Source organism: Triticum dicoccoides, chromosome 4B, assembly GCF_002162155.2.
Source record: "Triticum dicoccoides isolate Atlit2015 ecotype Zavitan chromosome 4B, WEW_v2.0, whole genome shotgun sequence".
Classification (NCBI taxonomy): domain Eukaryota; kingdom Viridiplantae; phylum Streptophyta; class Magnoliopsida; order Poales; family Poaceae; genus Triticum; species Triticum dicoccoides.
In genome coordinates, this window is record NC_041387.1 from 441,632,952 (window position 1) to 441,649,795 (window position 16,844).

The window sequence follows — 16,844 nt, forward strand, 5'->3', positions numbered from 1 at the left end:
ATATGCTCTAGAGCTCCATCGGCCTCGTCTGCATCGCCTACAACCTCTGGTTCGAGCTGGAGCCCTGCCCAACCTCACCATCTGGTCGTATTCCCGCCACGGCCGCCGTCGTTCGTCATCGGATTCATCGCCTCCGGGTTCCTCCGGCGTCCCCGGGCCTTCTCGCCAACGGTAGTGAGCCCCTCCGCCGTTCCCCTCCTTCCCCCTCTCGATTCCATCACCGTAGCTGTCGTTCCCAAGCTTGTGGCTGCCAGGGCCGAAGCTCGTTCGAGCTGCCGTTCACTGCTGCTTCCGCGTACATGACTCCCCGTGTGCTCGTGCCCCGCGTCTGTTGCTACTGCTGTGCCCGCGCCCTGGCCATGCCTCGTTTCGCCCGCTGCTCGCCCGGCCGCGGAGGCGCCGTCCCCTGCGCTCCCCTGCCTCCCACCGGCCGCCCCTGCCCTGCGCCCATCTCCAACCGTCACCTCCCCGGTGCCCCAACCTCCTGCGCTTGCGCCGTCCGCGCGCCATTGTGTGCTGCTTGCTGCTGCCTACTGAACTGCTGCTATCTGCTGCCGCCCTACCTTCTGCTGCTGCTTCTCTGTCGCTGCTGCACTCGACGTAGCCTGGCCTCACGCCCGGCCCGCTTCGCTGCTCATGCCCCACGCTCACCGCTGCCGCCTGTACCCACGGCCTGCGCCCGCCGTTAGCCGCCCTCCCTGCGAGCTCCGTGTCCAGCGCCGCCCACACACCGCCCGGTACGCGCACACGCCCAGCCGCGGCTCCCGCCGCCGCTGCCCCGCGTCGCCGCCCGGGTCCGCCTGCCTTCGCCGCCTCACCCCGCTCGCGGCCATCTTCCCGTCGCCCCGCCGCCCAGTTCTAGCCGGCGCCCGTGCGGCCCCTGGCCGCCGGCGCCCGTGCCTGGCTCCCCCCTTGGTCCGTCATTAGGGCGCCACCCCAAGGGCTCCGCCCCGTTTAGCCGCGCGCCCGCTGTGGCCTTAGGCCACTGGCCTATGGGCCCCCACTCCCCTGTTGTAAAAAATATTATTAATTTTAAAAAGATTAATTAGTTAATTAATTAAAAAGCTAATTGACTTAATTAACTAGGCATTAATTAGCCTAATCGTTGGATTAGTTAAAACTATGAATTAATTAACTAGACCTAGCCTATGACACGGGGCCCCACCCCCTGTTGACAAGTCAAATGTTAACTGGTCAACTGGGACCCCCCGGCCCACCTGTCAGCCACCGGGTACACTTTTGTGTACACTGTGCTGCGTGCGCCTAGCATTTTAGCATTTATTTCAGATTAAAATTAATTTTAGAATATTAACAAAACTTTAAAAATTAATAGAAATTAAATCGTAACTCGGATGAAAAAGTTTTCTACATGAAAGTTGCTCAGAACGACGAGACGGATCCGAATACTTAGTTCGTTCGTCCATCAGACGCCCCTATCATAGCGAACATGTAACCTTCCCCCTCCGGTTCGTTTGTCCGAAAATGCCTAACCCCGGGAAAACTTTCCCGGATGTTTCCCCCCTTCCCGGTATCGTGTATCACTGCGTTAGAACATCTCTAGCCCCGCTTATTGTCTTGTTATGCATATGTTTGCATGTATTTACTGTTTCTTCCCCCTCTTCTCTCCGGTAGACCTCGAGACCGCTGCCGATGCCCCTGTGATCGACTACGTCGATGACGACCCTTCTTCCCTTTCAGCGGAGCTTCCAGGCAAGCCCCCTCTTTGATCATCCCGATTTCGCCCATTCTATACTCTCATGCTTGCATTAGATTTTGCTACTGTTATTGTTTGCTCCTATTCTGATGCATAGCCTGCTTTTGTACCTGCTATTGTTACCAACCTGCTTATCCTAAACTGCTTAGTATAGGTTGGTTAGTGATCCATCAGAGACCCCCACCTTGTACTTGTTGCCCCTGCTTCATCATCGACGACTCGATCAACGTGATCGACGACCAGAGCCCGACACCTCACATCACATCACACCCCTTTTTGTTGCTCGACTCTGCAGAGTTACCATCGTGTCCCGAGGGTGGAACCTCATACATCACTCCTGATGAGATCTCTATAGTGTAGCTATTCGGTCGTGGTCAACGAGAGTGGTTCCTCCTTCACCATTCCTGATACGGCTCTGTCATGCAACACCTCAAGTGTGAACCTCGAGGGTGGTTCCTCTTACGTTCATCTTGATGATTACACCGAGTGGAATCCACCGGAGGTGATTCCTCGGGTTTTCCCCTTGATGTCTGGACACACAGTTACCTTGACTTCACTTGAGACCGTTGTGAATGCCGGGCGGGCCCGGAGAGCACCCGTGCGATGTGACGGTGGCGGCTGGCTGTATAGCGGTATCACCTGGGAGGGGGTGATAGCTCCGGACTTGTCCCGACAGTCGTCACTTCTTTTTAATAATACACTAACAGGTTTGGGTATTTGTTCTGAGTTGGCCTCTGGCCCTTACGCACCAAGCACCACGCAAGAATAGTTATGGGCCTCGGCGTCATGGTATCAGCCGAAGCTTTGTCAGACGTCTAGTTCAGCAGTACGACAAGACTGGGATGACACCATCCTGTAGTGGTGGAGCCTGGACACGCCCTGTACGCAACGATCTAGAGTGCAATGGGCAATGGGCCCAGACCCCAGAGCGCTTAGGATATAGACCGGCGGGGACCTCTCTGCTGAGCCTAGGTAGGGCTGCGACGTGTTGATCTTGAAGGAAATATGCCCTAGAGGCAATAATAAAGTTATTATTTATTTCCTTATTTCATGATAATTGTTTATCATTCATGCTAGAATTGTATTAACCGGAAACATAATACATGTGTGAATATAGACAAACAGAGTGTCACTAGTATGCCTCTACTTGACTAGCTTGTTAATCAAAGATGGTTATGTTTCCTAACCATGGACAAGGAGTTGTTATTTGATTAACGAGATCACATCATTAGTTGAATGATCTGATTGACATGACCCATTCCGTTAGCTTAGCACCCGATCGTTTAGTATGTTGCTATTGCTTTCTTCATGACTTATACATGTTCCTATGACTATGAGATTATGCAACTCCCCTTTACCGGAGGAACACTTTGTGTGCTACCAAACGTCACAACGTAACTGGGTGATTATAAAGGTGCTCTACAGGTGTCTCCAAAGGTACTTGTTGAGTTGGCGTATTTCGAGATTAGGATTTGTCACTCCGAATGTCGGAGAGGTATCTCTGGGCCCTCTCGGTAATGCACATCACTTAAGCCTTGCAAGCATTGCAACTAATGAGTTAGTTGCGAGATGATGTATTACGGAACGAGTAAAGAGACTTGCCGGTAACGAGATTGAACTAGGTATTGGATGCCAACGATCGAATCTCGGGCAAGTAACATACCGATGACAAAGGGAACAACGTATGTTGTTATGCGGTCTGACCGATAAAGATCTTCGTAGAATATGTAGAAACCAATATGGGCATCCAGGTCCCGCTATTGGTTATTGACCGGAGACGTCTCTCGGTCATGTCTACATTGTTCTCGAACCGTAGGGTCCGCACGCTTAAGGTTTCGATGACAGTTATATTATGAGTTTATGGGTTTTGATGTACCGAAGGAGTTCGGAGTCCCGGATGAGATCGGGGACATGACGAGGAGTCTCGAAATGGTCGAGACATAAAAATCGATATATTGGACGACTATATTCGGAGTTCGGAAAGGTTCCGAGTGATTCGGGTATTTATCGGAGTACCGGAGAATTACGGGAATTCGCCGGGGAGAAGTATTGGGCCTTATTGGGCCATACGGGAAAGAGAGAGGGGCTGCCTAGGGCAGGCCGCGCGCCCCCCCATGGCCTAGTCCGAATTGGACTAGGGGGAGGGGCCGCACCCCCTCCTTCCTTCCCTTCTCTCTTCCCCTTCCTTGTCTCCTACTCCTACTACTTGGAAGGTCTCCTAGTTGGACTAGGAAAGGGGGAATCCTACTCCCGGTGGGAGTAGAACTCCCCTAGGGCGCGCCATAGAGAGGGCCGGCCCTCCCCTCCTCCACTCCTTTATATACGGGGGTAGGGGGCACCCCATGGACACACAAGTTGATCATCGTGATTGTTCCTTAGCTGTGTGCAGTGCCCCTCTCCACGATATTACACTCGGTCATATTGTAGCGGTGCTTAGGCGAAGCCCTGCGACGGTTGAACATCAAGATCGTCACCACGCCGTCGTGCTGACGGAACTCCTCCCTGAAGCTCTGCTGGATCGGAGCCCGGGGTGCGTCATCGAGCTGTATGTGTGTCAAGAACTCGGAGGTGCCGGAGTAACGGTGCTTGGATCGGTTGGACCGGGAAGACGTACGACTACTTCCTCTACGTTGCGTCAACGCTTCCGCTTCGGTCTACGAGGGTACATAGACAACACTCTCCCCTCTCGTTGCTATGCATCACCATGATCTTGCATGTGCGTAGGAAATTTTTTGAAATTACTACGTTCCCCAACAGTGGCATCCGAGCCCAGGTTTTATGGTTTGATGTTATATGCACGAGTAGAACACAAGTGAGTTGTGGGCGATATAAGTCATACTGCTTACCAGCATGTCATACTTTGGTTCGGCGGTATTGTTGGATGAAGCGGCCCGGACCGACATTACGCGTACGCTTACGCGAGACTGGTTTTACCGCCGTGCTTTGCACACAGGTGACTAGCGGGTGTCAGTTTCTCCAACTTTAGTTGAACCGAGTGTGGCTACGCCCGGTCCTTGCGAAGGTTAAAACAATACCAACTTGACAAACTATCGTTGTGGTTTTGATGCGTAGGTGAGATTGGTTCTTGCTTAAGCCCGTAGCAGCCACGCAAAACTTGCAACAACAAAGTAGAGGACGTCTAACTTGTTTTTGCAGGGCATGTTGTGATGTGATATGGTCAAGACGTGATGAGATATAAGTTGTTGTATGAGATGATCATGTTTTTTTGAAGTTATCGGCAACTGGAAGAAGCCCTATGGATGTCTCTTTGTTGCATAAGATGCAAGTGCCAAATAATTGCTTTACTTTATCGCTATACGATAGCAATAGTTGCAAGAGCAATAGTTGGTGAGGCAACCATGTGATGACACATTGATATAGATCAAGATGGTGAAGATCATGGTGTCGTGCCGGTGACGATAGAGATCATGACAGTACTTTGGAGATGGAGATCAAAGGCGCAAGATGATCATGGCCATATCATGTCACATATTTTGATTGCATATGATGTTTATCTATTATACATCTTATTATTGCTTTGATTAACGGTAGCATTTTAAGATGATCTCTCACTAATTATCAAGAAGTGTTCTCCTTGAGTATGCACCGTTGCCAAAGTTCGTCGTGCCCAGACACCATGTGATGATCGGGTGTGATAAGCTCTACGTCCATCTACAACGGGTGCAAGCCAGTTTTGCACACGCGGAATACTCAGGTTAAACTTGACGAGCCTAGCATATGCAGATATGGCCTCGGAGCACGGAGACCGAAAGGTCGAGCGTGAATCATATAGTAGATATGATCAACATAGTGATGTTCACCGTTGAAAACTACTCCATCTCACGTGATGATCGGTTATGGTTTAGTTGATTTGGATCACGTGATCACTTAGATGACTAGAGAGATGTCTGTCTAAGTGGGAGTTCTTAAGTAATATGATTAATTGAACTTAAATTTATCATGAACTTAGTCCTGGTAGTATTTTGCAAATTATGTTGATCAATAGCTCGCGTTGTTGCTTTCATATGTTTATTTTGATATGTTCCTAGAGAAAACTGTGTTGAAAAATGTTAGTAGCAATGATGCGGATTGGATCCGTGATCTAAGGTTTATCCTCATTGCTGCGCAGAAGTATTATGTCCTTAATGCACCGCTAGGTGACAGACCTATTGCAGGAGCAGATGCAGACGTTATGAACGTTTGGCTAGCTCAATATGATGACTACTTGATAGTTTTGTGCACCATGCTTTATGGCTTAGAATCGGGACTTCAAAGATGTTTTGAACATCATGGACCATATGAGATGTTCCAGGAGTTGAAGTTAATATTTCAAGCAAATACCCGAGTTGACAGATATGAAGTCTCCAACAAGTTCTATAGCTAAAAGATGGAGGAGAATCGCTCAACTAGTGAGCATGTGCTCAGATTGTCTGGGTACTACAATCGCTTGAATCAAGTGGGAGTTAATCTTCCAGATAAGATAGTGATTGACATAATTCTCTAGTCACCATCACCAAGTTAGTAGAACTTCGTGATGAATTATAGTATGCAAGGGATGATGAAAATGGTTCCCGAGTTTTTCATGATGATGAAATCGATGAAGGTAGAAATCAAGAAAGAACATCAAGTGTTGATGGTTAACAAGACCACTAGTTTCAAGAAAAGGGCAAAGGGATAGAAGGGAACTTCAAGAAGAACGGCAAGCAAGTTGCTGCTCAAGTGAAGAAGCCCAAGTCTGGACCTAAGCCTGAGACTAAGTGCTTCTACTGCAAAGGGACTGGTCACTGGAAGCAGAACTACCCCAAGTATTTGGCGGATAAGAAGGATGGCAAAGTGAACAAAGGTATATTTGATATACATGTTATTGATGTGTACTTTACTAGTGTTTATAGCAACCCCTCGGTATTTGGTACTGGTTCAGTTGCTAAGAGTAGTAACTCAAAACGGGAGTTGCAGAATAAACAGAGACTAGTTGAAGGGGAAGTGACGATGATTGTTGGAAGAAGTTCCAAGATTGATATGATCATCATCGCACACTCCCTATACTTTCGGGATTAGTGTTAAACCTAAATAAAATGTTATTTGGTGTTTGCGTTGAGCATGAATATGATTTGATCATGTTTATGGCAATACGGTTATTCGTTTAAGTAAGAGAATAAACTGTTGTTCTGTTTACATGAATAAAACCTTATATGGTTACACACCCAATGAAAATGGTTCATTGGATCTCGATCGTAGTGATACACATATTCATAATATTGAAACCAAAAGATGCAAAGTTAATAATGATAGTGCATCTTATTTGTGGCACTGCCGTTTAGGTCATATTGGTGTAAAGCGCATGAAGAAACTCCATGCTGATGGGATTTTGGAATCACTTGATTATGAATCACTTAATGCTTGCGAACCATGCCTCATGGGCAAGATGACTAAGACTCCGTTCTCCAGAACAGTGAAGCGAGCAATTGACTTATTGGAAATAATACATACTGATGTATGCGATCCGATGAGTGTTAAGGCTCGCGGCGGGTATCGTTATTTTCTGACCTTCACAGATGATTTGAGCAGATATGGGTATATCTACTTGATGAAACATAAGTCTGAAACATTTGAAAAGTTCAAAGAATTTCAGAGTGAAGTGGAACATCATCGTGACAAGAAAATAAGGTTTCTACGATCTGATCGCGGAGACAAATATTTGAGTTACGAGTTTGGTCTTCAATTAAAACAATGTGGAATAGTTTCACAAATTCATGCCACGTGGAACACCGCATCATAATGGTGTGTCCGAACGTCATAACCGTACTTTATTGGATATAGTACAATCTATGATGTTTCTTACCAATTTACCAATATCGTTTTGGGATCATGTATTAGAGACAGCTGCATTCACGTTAAAAAGGCACCATCTAAATCCGTTGAGATGACACCATATGGACTGTGGTTTAGCAAGAAACCCAAGTTGTCGTTTCTTAAAGTTTGGGGTTGCGATGCTTATGTGAAAAAGTTTCATCCTGATAAGCTCAAACCCAAATCGGAGAAGTGCGTCTTCATAGAATACCCAAAGGAAATTGTTGGGTACACCTTCTATCACAGATCCGAAGGCATGATATTCGTTGCTAAAAATGGATCCTTTCTAGAGAAGGAGTTTCTCTCGAAAGAAGTGAGTGGGAGGAAAGTAGAGCTTGATAAGGTAATTTGTACCTTCTCCCGAATTGGAAAATAGTTCATCACGGAAATCAGTTCCAGTGATTCCTACACCAATTAGTGAAGAAGCTAATGATGATGATCATGAAACTTCAGATCAAGTTACTACAAAACCTCGTAGGTCTTCCAAAGTACAGTCCGCACCAGAGTAGTACGGTAATCCTGTTCTGGAAGTCATGTTACTAGACCATGATGAACCTACGAACTATGAGGAAGCGATGATGGCCCAGATTCCGCAAAATGGCTTAAGGCCATGAAATATGAGATGACATCCATGTATCAGAACAAAGTGTGGACTTTGGTGGAGTTGCCCGATGATCGGCAAGCCATATTGTATAAATGGATCTTCAAGAGGAAGACGGACGTTGATAGTAGTGTTACTATCTACAAAGCTAGACTTGTCGAAAAAGGTTTTTGACAAAGTTCAAGGTGTTGACTACGATGAAATTTTCTCACTCGTAACGATGCTTAAGTCTGTCCAAATCATGTTAGCAATTGCCGCATTTTATGAAATCTGGCAAATGGATAAACAAAACTACAATCCTTAATGGATTCAAAGAAGAGTTGTATATGATGCAACCAGAAGGTTTCGTCAATCCTAAAGGTGCTGACAAAATACGCAAGCTCCAGCGATCCATCTATGGACTGGTGCAAGCATCTCGGAGTTGGAATATACGCTTTGATGAGTTGATAAAAGCATATGGTTTTATACAGACTTGCGGTGAAGCCTGTATTTACAAGAAAGTGAGTGGGAGCACTACAGCATTTCTGATAAGTATATGTGAATGACATATTGTAGATCAGAAATAATGTAGAATTATTCTACAAAGCATAAATGAGTGTTTGAAAGGAGTTTTTCAAAGAAAGACCTCAGTGAAGCTGCTTACATATTGAGCATCAAGATCTATAGAGATAGATCAAGACGCTTGATAAGTTTTTTCAATGAGTACATACCTTGACAAGATTTTGAAGTAGTTCAAAATGGAACAGTCAAAGAAAGAGTTCTTGCCTGTGTTACAAGGTGTGAAATTGAGTAAGACTCAAAACCCGACCACGGCAGAAGATAGAAAGAGAATGAAAGTCATTCCCTATGCCTTGGCCATAGGTTCTATAAAGTATGCCATGCTGTGTACCAGATCTATTGTATACCCTACACTGAGTTTGGCCAGGGAGTACAATAGTGATCTAGGAGTAGATCACTGGACATCGGTCAAAATTATCCTTAGTGGAATAAGGATATGTTTCTCGATTATGGAAGTGACAAAAGGTTCATCGTAAAGGGTTACGTCGATGCAAGTTTTGACACCGATCTGGATGACTCTAAGTCTCGATCTAGATACATATTGAAAGTGGGAGCAATTAGCTAGAGTAGCTCCGTGCAGAGCATTGTAGACATAGAAAATTGCAAAAAACATAACGGATCTGAATGTGAAAGACCCGTTGACTAAGATCCTCTCACAAGCAAAACATGATCACACCTTAGTACTCTTTGGGTGTTAATCACATAGTGATGTGAACTAGATTACTGAATCTAGTAAACCCTTTGGGTGTTGGTCACATGGCGATGTGAACTATGGGTGTTAATCACATGATGATGTGAACTATCGATGTTAATCACATGGTGATGTGATCTAGATTATTGACTCTAGTGCAAGTGGGAGACTGAAGGAAATATGCCCTAGAGGCAATAATAAAGTTATTATTTATTTTCTTATTTCATGATAATTGTTTATCATTCATGCCAGAATTGTATTAACCGGAAACATAATACATGTGTGAATATAGACAAACAGAGTGTCACTAGTATGCCTCTACTTGACTAGCTTGTTAATCAAAGATGGTCATGTTTCCTAACCATGGACAAAGAGTTGTTATTTGATTAACGAGATCACATCATTAGTTGAATGATCTGATTGACATGACCCATTCCGTTAGCTTAGCACCCGGTCGTTTAGTATGTTGCTATTGCTTTCTTCATGACTTATACATGTTCCTATGACTATGAGATTATGCAACTCCCCTTTACCGGAGGAACACTTTGTGTGCTACCAAACGTCACAACGTAACTGGGTGATTATAAAGGTGCTCTACAGGTGTCTCCAAAGGTACTTGTTGAGTTGGCGTATTTCGAGATTAGGATTTGTCACTCCGAATGTCGGAGAGGTATCTCTGGGCCCTCTCGGTAATGCACATCACTTAAGCCTTGCAAGCATTGCAACTAATGAGTTAGTTGCGAGATGATGTATTACGGAACGAGTAAAGAGACTTGCCGGTAACGAGATTGAACTAGGTATTGGATACCGACGATCGAATCTCGGGCAAGTAACATACCGATGACAAAGGGAACAACGTTTGTTGTTATGCGGTCTGACCGATAAAGATCTTCGTAGAATATGTAGGAACCAATATGGGCATCCAGGTCCCGCTATTGGTTATTAACCGGAGACGTGTCTCGGTCATGTCTACATTGTTCTCGAACCGTAGGGTCCGCACGCTTAAGGTTTCGATGACAGTTATATTATGAGTTTATGGGTTTTGATGTACCGAAGGAGTTCGGAGTCCCGGATGAGATCGGGGACATGACGAGGAGTCTCGAAATGGTCGAGACGTAAAAATCGATATATTGGACGACTATATTCGGAGTTCGGAAAGGTTCCGAGTGATTCGGGTATTTATCGGAGTACCGGAGAATTACGGGAATTCGCCGGGGAGAAGTATTGGGCCTTATTGGGCCATACGGGAAAGAGAGAGGGGCTGCCTAGGGCAGGCTGCGCGCCCCCCCATGGCCTAGTCCGAATTGGACTAGGGGGAGGGGCCGCACCCCCTCCTTCCTTCCCTTCTCTCTTCCCCTTCCTTGTCTCCTACTCCTACTACTTGGAAGGTCTCCTAGTTGGACTAGGAAAGGGGGAATCCTAGTAGAACTACCCTAGGGCGCGCCATAGAGAGGGCCGGCCCTCCCCTCCTCCACTCCTTTATATACGGGGGTAGGGGGCACCCCATGAACACACAAGTTGATCATCGTGATCATTCCTTAGCCGTGTGCGGTGCCCCTCTCCACGATATTACACCTCGGTCATATTGTAGCGGTGCTTAGGCGAAGCCCTGCGACGGTTGAACATCAAGATCGTCACCACACCGTCGTGCTGGCGGAACTCCTCCCTGAAGCTCTGCTGGATCGGAGCCCGGGGTGCGTCATCGAGCTGTACGTGTGTCAAGAACTCGGAGGTGCCGGAGTAACGGTGCTTGGATCGGTTGGACCAGGAAGACGTACGACTACTTCCTCTACGTTGCGTCAACGCTTCCGCTTCGGTCTACGAGGGTACGTAGACAACACTCTCCCCTCTCGTTGCTATGCATCACCATGATCTTGCGTGTGCGTAGGAATTTTTTTGAAATTACTACGTTCCCCAACAGATCTTCCAAGGGCGGGCATTGACCCCGGAAAGGTGTGTCCGGCCAGAGTGATCGAGCGTGTTGGAAAACGTGGTGCACCCCTGCAGGGAAGATTATCTATTAATAGCCGTGTCCACGGTAACAGACGTTCAGACTTATATCCTGATTTTATACAACTACAAATGGATACTTGAGATATGTGGCCCCAGGATTGCTTTCTCGCAGGGAGTTGAGGAAGGATCTCTGGGCGTTAATGCTACAACATGTTTGTTAATTATAAACTGCTATTTTTACTCTTCTACATGCTGCAAGATGCTTGGAGCTGCTTGAAGATGCTAGTCTTCGATAGGCTAGGCCTCCCCCCTCTATTTTGGCATTCTGCAGTTCAGTCCACAGATACAACCCTTCCATTTGATACCAACGCATACTTAGTATAGATCTGATGCTTGCGAGTACTTTGGATGAGTACTCATGGTTGCTTTGCTCCCCCTTTTCCTCCTTATTCCTTCTTTCTGGTTGTTGCAACCAGATGGTGGATCCCTGGAGCCAGATGCCACCGCTGATGGATGCTACTACATGGAGACCGCCGATGACCAGGAGTAGTTAGGAGGTCCCAGGCAGGAGGCCTTGCCTCTTCGACTGTGTTGCTTTTGTACTAGCCTTCTTAAGGCAAAACTTGTTTAACTTATGTCTGTACTCAGATATTGTTGCTTCCGCCGACTCTTGTGTATCGAGCTATGTATTCGAGCCCTCGAGGCCCCTGGCTTGTAATATAAAGCTTGTATTATTTTGATTTGTGTCTAGAGTTGTGTTGTGATATCTTCTCGTGAGTCCCCGATCTTGATCGTACACATTTGCGTGTATGATTAGTGCACAATTGAATTGGGGGCGTCACAGTAGGTATGGTGGCTGTTTTGAGGAAGGTATATGGTGGGTGTATAATACCGGCGAAAGTTGCGCGACACAAGAGAGGCTAGCAATGGTGGAAGGGTAAGAGCGCGTATAATACATGGACTCAACATTAGTCATGAATAACTCACATACTTATTGCAAAAATCTACAAGTTATCAAAACAAAGTACTACACGCATGCTCCTAGGGGAAGGGTTGGTAGGAGTTAACCATCACGCGATCCTGACCTCCACACATAAGGAAGACAATCAATAAATAAATCATGCTCCAACTTCATCACATAATGGTTCACCATACGTGCATGCTACGGGAATCACAAACTTTTAACAAAAGTATTCCTCAAATTCACAACTACTCAACTAGCATGACCCTAATATTACCATCCTCATATCTCAAAACAATTGTCAAATATCAAACTTCTCATAGTATTCAATGCACTTTATATGATAGTTTTTATTAAACCCATCTTGGATGCCCATCATATTAGGACTAAATTCATAACCAAAGCAAATTACCATGCTGTTCTAAAAGACTCTAAAAATATTATAAGTGAAGCATGAGAGTTCATCTATTTCTTCAAAATAAAACCACCATCGTGCTCTAAAAGAATATAAGTGAAGCACTAGAGCACTTGACAAACTACTCTGAAAGATATAAGTAAAGATCAATGAGTAGTCGAATAATTATGTAACTATGTGAAGACTCTCTAAAATTTAAGAATTTCATATCTAATGTATTTTATTCAAGCAACAAGCAAAGTAAAATAAAATGACATTTCAAGGATAGCACACATCATGTGAAGAAGAAAAAACTTAGGTTCAACCGATACTAACCGATAACTGTTGAAGAAGAAAGGTGGGATGCCTACCGGGGCATCCCCAAGCTTAGATGCTTGATACTTCTTGAAATATTATCTTGGGATGCCTTGGGCATCCCCAAGCTTGAGCTTTTGTGTCTCCTTAATTCCTTTTATATCTCGGTTTCCCTAAATCTCAAATACTTCATCCACACAAAACTCAACAAGAACTTGTGAGATAAGTTAGTATAAACCAATGCAAAAACCTTATCATTCTCTACTGTACAAAATCACAAAAATTATTATTCAACATTGCATACTAAATGCCTCTTCATAATTAATACTCCTATCCTCAAATAGAATCATTAAACAAGCAAACATATGCAAACAATGCAAACATAACAGCAATCTGCCAAAACAGTACAATCTATAAAGAATGCAAGAGTATCAATACTTCCCTAACTCCAAACATTATGAAATTCTACCAAAATGTAGGAAATTTATCAGAGCTTATTATGCAATAAGCTTCAACATTTTATCATATTCTGGCTTTTCTAGGGAATTTTTGGAACAGCGATAAACTTTCTATTTTGAAACAGCAACATGTATACTTGCAAAATAAGCATGGTAAAGGCTATCCTTGACATTTTTATTGAAAATAGAGATGCAAAACATTATTCTAAATAACAGAAAGAAAATACTAAAAAAAGAAAATGACGCTCCAAGCAAAACACATATCATATGGTGAATAAAAATATAGCTCCAAGTAAAGTTACCAATGAACAAAGACGAAAGAGGGGATGCCATCCGGGGCATCCCCAAGCTTAGGCTCTTGGTTGTCCTTGAATATTACCTTGGGGTGCCTTGGGAATTCCCAAGCTTAGGCTCTTGCCACTCCTTATTCCATAGTCCATCAAATCTTTACCCAAAACTTAAAAACTTCACAACACAAAACTCAACAGAAAATCTTATGAGCTCCGTTAGTATAAGAAAATAAATCACCACTTTTGGTACTGTTGTGAACTCATTCTAAATTCATATTGGTGTAATATATACTGTATTCAAACTTCCCTATGGTTAATACCCTCCAATACTACTCATAGATTTATCAAAATAAGCAAACAACACATAGAAAACAGAATCTGTCAAAAACTGAACAGTCTGTAGTAATCTGTAACTCTCGAATGCTTCTGTAACTCCAAAAATCCTACAAAATTAGGAAAACCTGAGAAATTTTCGTACCAATCCATATCAAAAATAATCAGATCAAAATCACGTTTATGTGAATTATCAAAACTAATTTACTGGGCGCAAAAGTTTCTGATTTTCCGCAGGATCAACACAACTATCACCGTAAGCTATTCTAAAGGTCTTACTTGGCATTTTATTAAAACAAAAGCTATAAAACATGATTACTACAGTAGCTTAATAATGTGAACACACAAAAACAGTAAGGGTAAATATTGGGTTGTCTCCCAATAAGTGCTTTTCTGTAATGCCTTTTAGGTAGGTATGATGATTTCAATGATGCTCACATAAAAGATAAGAATTGAAACGTAAAGAGAGTATCATGAAGAATATGACTAGCACATTTAAGTCTAACCCATTTCCTATGCATAGGGATCTTGTGAGCAAACAATTTACGGGAACAAGAATCAACTAGCATAGGAAAGCAATACGAGCATAACTTCAAGATTTTCAACACATAGAGAGGAAACTTGATATTTTTGCAATTCCTACAAGCATATGTTCCTCCCTCATAATAATTTTTAGTAGCATCATGAATGAATTCAACAATATAACCATCACATTAGGCATTCTTTTCATGATCTACTTGCATAGAAATTTTACTACTATCCACATAAGCAAATTTATTCTCATCAATAGTAGTGGGAGCAAACTCAGCAAAATAACTATCATGTGAAGCATAATCCAATTGAAAATTAAAATCATGATGACAAGTTTCATGGTTATATTTTTTGTTTATGGCATACGTGTCATCACAATAATCATCATAAATAGAAGGCATGCTTTCTTCATAATAAATTTGCTCATCAAAATTTGGGGAACAAAAAATATCATCTTCATCAAACATAGCAACCTCAAGCTTGTGGCTTTGCATATCATTAGCATCATAGGTATTCAAAGAATTAACACTAACAACATTGCAATCATGCTCATCGTTCACATATTTTATGCCAAGCATTTTAACCTATAAGGATGCTAGCCGACCCTCCTCCACGGAGCTTCTCCCGTGCGCATCGTTCATGGTCGTCAGATGGGCTTTGACTTCCTCTGCTGACCATTGGATCGGTTGACTGCGTGGTAATAAGTTTGACTAGTGATTGTTTTTCATGTTTGAATGACTTGTGGCCCTTCTTCGGTGGGGTTTGCCTGGTCCTTCGTGGGTGAATTGGATCGTTGGTGAAAGTCAACCTGTCCGGTTGCTACGCCTGGTGGTCGAGGAAAGGCGAAGACAACCGGACGTGCGACGATGTCGAATCGTTTTGCACAGGGGAAACGTTTGGAGCCGGGGCACCGGCCGAACCACTCGGCCGGTCGCGTCCACGCACGCTTCGCCTCAGCCATCCACCAAGCGACACGTAGGACGCGGGGCCATCCAAATCGTTGCTTTTCTTCAACTTCCCGCAGATCCCACCCCATCCCCGTCTCCCAGCTCCGCGGATCTCGCCCCATCCTCGTCTCCTGCCTCCGTCGTTGCAGCACGCAGCGCCGATGCCCGCATCTCCTGCCTCCGTCGCTGCAGTGCGTGAGTAACTCGCCGTTGGCCATGGAAGATCGATTCCCCGCCGGCCATGGATGTAGATCTCACTCCGCCACGCTTGCTGCCCCGCTCGCCATTGGATGCAGCAAGGTCGTTTGACCAATCCCATTTTCCGTTGGTTGCAACTCCCATGTGCCTCGTGCTTCTGCCTCGCCGACGACGACCCGGGCGGCGATGGACGACACCGGAGGCTTCCGCGGAATCGTCGCACCCCCTCATGTTGCAACCGTTTAAAAAAAAGCTTCATCCCCCTAGATGAAAAGCTTCAACCGGATGTAGAGAAAGCTACAAGCGATCAGCGCCATCGCCGAAAAGCTACAACCGTTGACATGAAATGCTACAACCTTTGATTAAAAAAGCTTCAACCGAAATGACACAAAAAGGCTTGACCAAGTGCTACTAAAAAGAAAATAGCTACAACTTTTGGTAGAAAAGCTTCAACGGTTGTTGGAAAAAGCTCCAACCATTGAGAGAGAAAGCTACAACTAGACACTATGAAAATAAGAAAGCTTCAACCAGCGACGGCTGGAGGTGGAAGAAGATGATAAAATGCTGCAGTTTTGCTACATGCTTCAACCGGCATAGATTTTTGCTACAACTGGCATAGCATTTTTGCTACAACTAGCATCACGTTTTGCTACAACACACAGCCGGCGTGGCGGTTTTGCTACAACTAGCATCGTTTTTTGCTACAACCGACATAATGTTTTGCTACATCAATCACGGTCGAGCTACGACCCGCGACGACGACGACGGCTTTTTGTTACAACTGTCATAGGTATTTGCTACGTCCGGCAACGGGTTTTGTTACATCCGTTCATTTTTTTAGAATGCAAATGTTTGCTACCTGCAACGGTGAGCTACAACCAGCGACAATGGCGACCTTTCTGTTGCAACCGTGTCTCCATTTTGCTACGACCAACAACGAAAAATGCTACAACGGCCAATTATATTTGCTGGAACCAGTCAATCGCCAGCGAGGCGGAGCTGCATCCATGGCGTGCGCGGGCGGGATCCATCCATGGCGAGCGCGGACGG